Raw genomic sequence first — 8,180 nt, 5'->3', positions numbered from 1 at the left:
TCAGGTTCCTCATGCCCTGGGCCCATACCTGCTGGAGGAGAGCTCCCTTTCCCCTCCTGGCCTTACAGATTTCTCCACGCTCTTTCCATAGCACCCCTCTCTCAACACCCAGGAGATGGCAGCAGCACATAGGAACCTTCTCTGATCTTTTTTTTATCGGAGCTTTTTTTTATGTTTTCTCCATATTTGGGGTTGCATTGCTGTATTAATCTATCCTATTCATTAGTTAAGCAATTCATTTTAATATTCCAGGTTATTTTACAGCACATTTAAGTATGCTCAGTGTTCTTTTCCTCCTTATGTTAGGAAACTCCTTTCATTCCTGAATGTTACAAAAATTTAGAGAAAACAGTAAAATCCTATAGTTTATCTAAACGGAGTAGGTCTCATACATACATTCTTTTTAATATCTAATATTCTTCTGCTAACGTTCTTAAAGTTGTACAACAGAACAAAAGATACAACAATTAAAGAACATGAAAGAACCCACATATACAAAAATAAATATCTAAACCATAAGACGGATAAATACAGTTTTTGGTGGTTGGAGTCCTGAAGTTAATTAGGATTTTTTTTTGTGTGTTCTGCAAAACTATTTATTTCTTGGTTTATTTTGCCTAAGATGAGTAATTTCCTTCAACCTCATCTTTGGTCCTTAGTTCGGTTGCAAGGTGTAATCCAATCTGCTCAGCCAAAAGGGATGTTACTCTGTTTGTCAGCCTCTGACATTTCCGACTCAGCAGGGAGAAATGACAGCTGATTGCAAGGAGCTGCAGAAGAATCTCATGATCCTTAGTGACTAAGGCAGAGAATGTCAGATGAAATGCAATGTCAATAATTGCAAAGTGAGGCACAATCATTGACAAAGGTGTACTCTGAGCTGGCTATTACTGCTCAGGAAAGAGATCCTGGAGCGGCTCTGGAGAGTCTTCTGCAAATGCTAGCTTGGTGTTCGTTGACATCTCAGAGACTTAGGTGTCATTAAGATGAAGTTACAACGAGGACACAAACCGAGCTTGTGCAGCTCTGTAATACACTGCATGCCCACACGTGCAGATCTGATCTCAATACTAGAAAGGCAGGCACAGACTTGAAATGATTCAGAGGAAGGCAACAGAATGGCCTGGACCTGCAATGTTAGGCAAAGTAGACTCTACCTGTTCAACCTGGGAAAGAGATACGCAAGCATCTATTAAGGATATAGAATTGCATGAATGGTGGGGGAAGAGGAACTGCAATGACTGTGTACTCTTTCTCAGAAGCTGAAAATGAGCAGCTAGAAAACAGGATCATGTGGCAGTGAATATAAGGCAGACTAATTTTTTTTTTTTACTTTTTTTTCATTCACACTATAATGTAACTCTTTGCCACAATGACTGGTGTATGGAAGTGTTAGGTAAGTCCTAAGTGGTCATAAGTAGGATATAGACCAGGTAAAGGAATGAACTTGTCCTTTCCTTCATTAGGCTCTGTTCTCAAGTGATTTTACTGGACATATTCAGAGACAGGTAGCTGGACCTTTGGGATGATGCAGAATGTCAATTCTGTACTTAACCCCCATGTCATGACTCTGAGAGTGGCGTAAGTGAGCTGGGATCCTAGGTGGAGATGACTTGGGTACCTTGGCTCTGGCTGGGGTGTGCCACCACCTGTTTTTTTTGCTGGGCTCTTCCACTGCTTCATTACAGCAGCACATTTCAGGTGGCCAGAGCTCCTTCCACCATGCCAGGCCTGTCCCCAATCCTCACACAGCTCCTGCTCTTCTGGAGATACTGGAGACATCTCTGTGCGCTTCTTGCTCTCACAGGCCTCCAGTCCTTCAGGGCGGCATTGGATCTGATTCCTGCAGGATACAGCAATGGAAAGTTTTCACTTTTCATTTTGCAACTGCTGTCTTTTAGATTGCAAAGAACATAATGTAGTTTATAATACAATATGTTGTAATTGATTATACAATTTAAGAAACAAAATCACACTGCATTGTGCAAAAATTAAATGCTCTCATTGGCTGCTTGTAATTTTCCCCTCTAGAATTATCTATGAAGGAAATACAAATGTTTGGCTTCTCATTCCTATCGGGACTATATTTCAAAATCTCTGAAAATCTTGTTGGAAAAAACAATTCCTCTCTACTACACCACTTTGCTTAGCAAAGCTGTGTTAAACCCACACAGAGCAGAGCTTTGTCCTTGGGAGGGAAAAGGATCAGATATTGCCTGAAGCTCACCAGGGATTTAATTCTTGTTATTAATTTTATACAGAAGCTGTCTGGATACTACAAAGAAAGGGCAGGAGCATGAACTTCTCAAATAGATCATCAGCAAAAATTTATTAGCAGTAACATATGTTGGGTCTGATTTGTCTGGCTTTTGATTCCACCTGGCATTTCTTTTAGTCTTTGACACAAGGAAAAGAAGAGACAGCTAACTGAGATGTGGATCACCCATGCCTTGCTGCATGCTGTGACATTAACAAGACATTATCATAGTTTTAAAAGTATGAGCTTTTTTTTTTCTCTCATTTTTTTTTTTTTTTTTTAATTTATTTGTTTTTGGCAACAGCCAGGTTTGTAGCCTGCAAGAGTGAGACATGCCTGCTGCAATGACTGTGGTCATGTGTGGTTCATCTGCTGGGGCTTCTCACTGCAGACCTAAATGCCTTCTTGGGCGGTGGGTGCATACAAGCAGCAGACATCCTGAATTAAAAACAAGTAAGCCAAATGCCTGTGGGACCAGACCTTGCTCTGAAAGCAATCTTCCTTTGTATTATTTGTGCAGATTTATCTCTGGAAAAGTTTGGCAACATCTGGGGCACTCAGGGATATTTTTACATTGAAGATGTAATGTATGGTGGAAGATTTTCCCATGCAGAAGAAATGGTCTTGGAAAGAAGAAGAAGAAGAAGAAGAAGAAGAAGAAGTGGCCTTGGAAAGCTGTTCTGTAACAAGACATCTGTGCAGAGCACTTTGTGCTCAGATCCTACACTCTGAGCACAAAGACTCAGCACGAGCAGCTGTAGCCTCTCAACACTGCCTTCATGGCCAGCCCCAGTGCAAAGGCACCTGGCACTTTAGCCCAAAGGTGCCAATACACAGGCATCAGAGGCTGAGCCTGCTCTTGGGAGGAAACAAGTTGCAGATGAACATGATTTTCCATGAGCAACAGCTGTGTCCCTCATAGCCAAATCTCCCTCCCTGCCCATCTGCACTCCTGGGACCCCCATGCTGGTGCCCATCAGGTGGCGTAAGCAGGTTACGGTAGCAACAGCTAATAGTAAGTTTACCCAAATGATTCTTGGTTTTCAATATAATTAAACTATACATGGAATCTTACAGGAGTATTGTGAAACAAATTAAACCATGATTAAACCATGATTGCTCCTCTGATTCACACCTAACGATTCATTAGTTATTATTAGAACAAATGCAGTGACTACGGGACTACACTCCTAAAGCATATGGATTCTGAAAGCTTTAATTTGGTGGTTATGTTTTGTTTTGTTTTGTTTTTGCATACACATGGAAGTTGCTCAGCAGAGGGAATTGCAAGTAGGTGTGGTGGTGATGTGTCCACGGTGCCCCAAATGTTGTGCCTTTTCTGGTACCTGTGCAAAGTGGATGAAAAATGATACTGACCTTGCGTGGTTTTGCATCATACAGAATTGACACAGTTTTGTGGGAAAAAAGAGATTCGAGGCTGTGGATCCACATTGCACGATGAATTATTCATATGTATAGGGACTGGAATAATCATGTACTTTGGGAATGAGAGCTTTTTGCCAGGCCTGGATTTACAGAAAAGACTGTTTCACTGTGTGCTTGAGGGGATAGGGTGATAGTAGCTGAATGCATGCAGATCAGGGTCGTGTCCACAACTGCTTTGCTCCTTTCATTGAGACATTTCTTGCTCTGACAGCTTCTTAGTGAGCTCATCAGTGGTGGTGAAGGACTCGCCGTCCAAGCCTTGCGTGGCTCCAAGTTTCCATGACAGATGGCCTTCAGAGACCATCTGTCGTGGAAACACAAACGTTTCTGACAGCCTTCCCTCTCCCAAGGTTTGACTCTTCCCGTATTTAAAAGCAGAAGCCTTTTCCTGACACCACCCTTGGCTTTAGCTCCGTGACTTGAAGTCCAGCATCAGCTGTTTTGTGCCATGGTCCAGCTGCCTTCACTGTACACTACAGTGCCTGTGTGCACATGTAATGATGCAACTGCAAGAGCTGCAAAAATTGCATGTGTGTATACACATGGTCTTTTTTTTTTTTTTTTTTTTTTTTTTTTTCCACCTTGGAGCTCTCCATTCGGTTAGGAATTGCAGCTGCATGGAGGCTGTTCCTCAAAAGTGAAGAATTTGAATGCATAATTAATAATTCCTTTCTGGGGCGATGGCCTTGGACAAATAAAAACTAATCCAGACCATGTTTCTGCCTTCTTGCAACTTTTAATCTTCCATGTAAGCTACTGGGAACGTTTCTATGGTTACCTCCTAGAATATCAGTCTGCCAACATCAGGTCATTTCCATCGTGGAACTTAAATTCAAGCTGGTCTTTTAGCTGTGCCGAGCTTTAGTACTGCTTTTAGACTCCTGAAGAGCTGGAGGTGTAAAACTTAGATGTGAGTTCACCACCAGTTTTGTAGTGCCTGTCACTATGTTGATAGTGATACATGATGGAGAATCAGCAAGGGAAAGGCAAAATACCAAGAGTTTCATGTCCAGAAATTGTGAAGTCATGGGGCATAATGGCTATGGCAAAAAAGACTAATGATCGTTTCATTAGGTTATCTCTTGTTTTAGGCTCTGGAAATCTCTGGAATTGCTGTCAGGAAGGTAAGCACAAATACAACTTTTTTAGCATTGAATGCATTAACGTCATTCAGCAAAGTAGGTAAGAATTATTATTCGCATCAAGGAACTGTGTGTGTTCATACAAGGGGTAAGCCATTTGCAAATGTGACAATGGATCAGATATATCCCTTCTCATAATAAGGAGAAGTGGGAATTTTGATGCTGTCTGGGCTACTGTATTTCTGCACTCAGCAGCTAATCACAATAACACATTCTCTAAGCCAAAATTCTTCCTGACCTGAGTTTGAATGCATGTGCAGCAGTGAAATATATCCCTCTAAGTGCAGTTTCTATTATCAAGTTGGATTAGAAATACGCTGTGAATATGAGAAAGAATTTTGAACCCTGTTGTCAGCTCTAAGCAGAACAATCACTTCTTTTTCTTTTCAAACCAGGGAGGTCATGTTGCTGATAGTCACAAAAATAAGCTTTTTCGAGTCAGCAGCTTTGCCTGATCTGTCGAAAATGTCACTACTTGCTGGTAAATATTCCAAAAGCTAGAAGTCTTTGTTTCAAAACCCAATTATGGTGGCTGACTGACAACAATGCACTTACTTATCACAGCATCCAAAATACCTGGCCACTTAAAAGCAACAATGCAAATAGTTAGGGGCATCATAATTCTTGCAGTGCCCAAATAGCAAACAAAATTATTCCTATTAAGCGTGAATTTTATGATAGTACAAGGACCTTAATTCTGACCCAAATAGAATGCTATTGTTCCACTGGTAAATTCAAAATGCAAACACAACACAAAGCCTTTATATAACAAGGGAATAAAAATTATATATATGTAGTTTCATGACATATCTTGCATAGCAGTGACACTGTTCCTGGTTTCAGTGCCAAACAAAGTCAAAAACAAATCTGAGGCACAGAACAGATTTTTGAATATGGTTAGAGAACATTCTTTAAGCCATGGCAACTAACTCAGAAACTCAGAGGCTTGTAAAATACCTTCAGTAAAAAGTAAATAGAGTATAAAGATTTAATGCATGCCTAGAGGTCTGTCTGGGTGTCAGGCCAACTAATCATGCTGCTGAAGCCATGAATTCTTGCATTATGTAGGGATTTAAAAATGACCTGGGACTCCATTAGGAAACCCAAAGGATTAAATAGGGGGAGCTGTAGGAAAGATCCCAGATGGCTTGCTTGGAAATTGTACCTGTATTTAACTAATATTGCAAGGCTACATCTAAAACATGGGATCCAGAAGGCAGGAATCAGCATCCTGAAGAAGGGGTTACCAGGTCTGGTGTCATTAAAAAAAAGATGTCAAGCGGTGGGCTGAACTTTTCAATGCACTGAAGAGGAGAAGTGGTTGGTGGAAGCATCTCCCCCTCTCCAGGGGGAAGACTTCCCATTCAGCCTTACAATCCAAACTTCTTCCCAGCCATGTTTGTGCAGCTCTGCGCCTCTGCCACCTGGACCAGCTTCATGAACATGTTTCCTAATTAAACCTGAATGGTACATAAGAAAATGTCTTCTACAACTAATTATTTCATGCACAATCTGAAAACTAGTCAAGATCGTGTTTACGGTGTTATTAGATGTGTGTTCCTTTTCCAGCATAGCTGAGAAAGGAAGCATTTGTCTGAACTAAAGTCAGATAGGGCTGTCCGCAGCCATCAGACACAGACCATGGCTTTGTCTCTGGCGTCAAAGGAGATTTAAGGCAATTCTCTGCCTTTGACGCTGCCTGGCAACATTGGGAAGGGTTTTTTTTCCTAATCTGTGAAACAGTAAGAAGCCATTAAATGGTGCAGAGAAGGAAGGAGGGCACAGACATGACGTCTGTCTGTGCTGGCAGGGAGACTCTGCCTTGACGCTGGGAGGGAGACCACCGAGATGCGTCCTTGCCACAGGGGAGGCACAGCCAAAGGTTCAACCCACGTGTTTGTACCGAACAGTGCTTTTGACATTTGCTTCCCACAAGATTTTCCTTCTCATTAGTGCTTGGTTCATCATTTTGTGTTACTAACATGCATCTTCAATATGAAACTAGAAAAAATCAAAAAATTAAAATCTTCTGCAGATCTATTTAATGAGACACGAGCACAAATGGCATTACAAGATAATTCTTAAATATATGAGAATTAAATCTGATGGAGAATTTATGCAATCGAATCACTTATTTATTTAGATGTTCAAAGCACCTATCCATAACAGTGAGTAAATTAAAACACGCAAGCAGGGATAATCCCATGGGATAAAGCCAGTACTAATCTCTCAGTCTTTTGCCGGAGACCGGCTGTCTAATAGATTTTTCCATTCTCAAGTATTTGGGCTCAGTTTGATCCCCATTTTGCATGAGGGAAATGCCCTGTATTTCTAAGTCCCTGTCATTAAATCCCAATCAGGCTGTTGTGAAACGCAGCCCTAGGAACTGCACAATGAGGTTGGGTGCCTCCCCTGGCGTGGTGTGTCAGGGATGTCTCTGGACAATTTAATATGATTTTTTCTGTTATTCCTGTACTGATGACATTTTATTATCTCAGCTAGGTAGGGCTGCAGCCCATTCCAGAGAATGAGAAAGGGAAAGACCCAAAGAAGAAGTTTGAAAAGCGACCTGTAGGCAAACTGAAAAATTCCCCTCAAAGTGCTGATTTTTTCTTTATTGCACTAATGGCAGCATACATTGCTGTTCTTGGCCAATACTGGTATGTTTGTTTAAAAAAAACCAAACTCATATGAAACCCCCAAAGTGCTTCTGGTAAAAAATTAAAATAATAATAAAATAAAATAAATTAAAAATATATTAATTCTGAAACAAAAAGTTTACTTGGACTTCTTTCTCTTTTCACAGAGCTTTCTGTGGCTTCTCCCTCTGTCTCTACCTGGCATGGTACAGTTGAGAAATGACGGTTCTTATGCTTAACTCTGCTTCCCAAAACATCATCCTTGTGGTTGTTATTACACCAGAAACCATCCATCTTGCTGCTGGTTCATACCCCAGCAGTACCCGGGGAGCTGCTGGGCCAGGCACTGTGTGAAGAGCATGAAAAGAGATCTGCTGCCCTAAGGAGCTGGATAGATATCCCTGGGTATGGTCAGGTCTTGCCCGAAAGCACTGAAGCTTTGCTCTCCTAAAGGCTGCACAAAGACCCAAAATAACTGGGCTCTGTATAAATGGCTCTTTTAATTCAATTACTTAGTAAAATTGATTTGATTAAGAGCACAGACTAGATGGGATTATTGCAGGGCTGCAGAGAGGGCTTGCTATGCTCTTAGAAGTAAGAGGAAGGACTGACACCATTGAAAATTCAGACATCAGCAGTGTCAGCACTGCCTTTTGAGCATTTTCCCCTGCTCATAGTGTTGCTGAGGAGGCTGTA

At 41.3% G+C, this 8,180-nt stretch overlaps 1 long non-coding RNA gene across 1 annotated transcript; it reads left to right on the top strand.

Annotated features, from left to right (window-relative positions):
• The first annotated feature begins 3,412 nt into the window (after positions 1-3,412).
• Positions 3,413-7,980, top strand: LOC119718600 (uncharacterized). The gene is made up of 3 exons (XR_011803825.1): positions 3,413-3,547; positions 4,795-4,827; positions 7,652-7,980. It is a non-coding gene; the product is annotated as an uncharacterized lncRNA (long non-coding RNA).
• The last annotated feature ends 200 nt before the right edge of the window (positions 7,981-8,180 follow it).

Source organism: Anas platyrhynchos, chromosome 16 (assembly GCF_047663525.1).
Source record: "Anas platyrhynchos isolate ZD024472 breed Pekin duck chromosome 16, IASCAAS_PekinDuck_T2T, whole genome shotgun sequence".
Lineage (NCBI taxonomy): Eukaryota > Metazoa > Chordata > Aves > Anseriformes > Anatidae > Anas > Anas platyrhynchos.
This window is presented reverse-complemented; position numbering and strand designations above follow the sequence as displayed.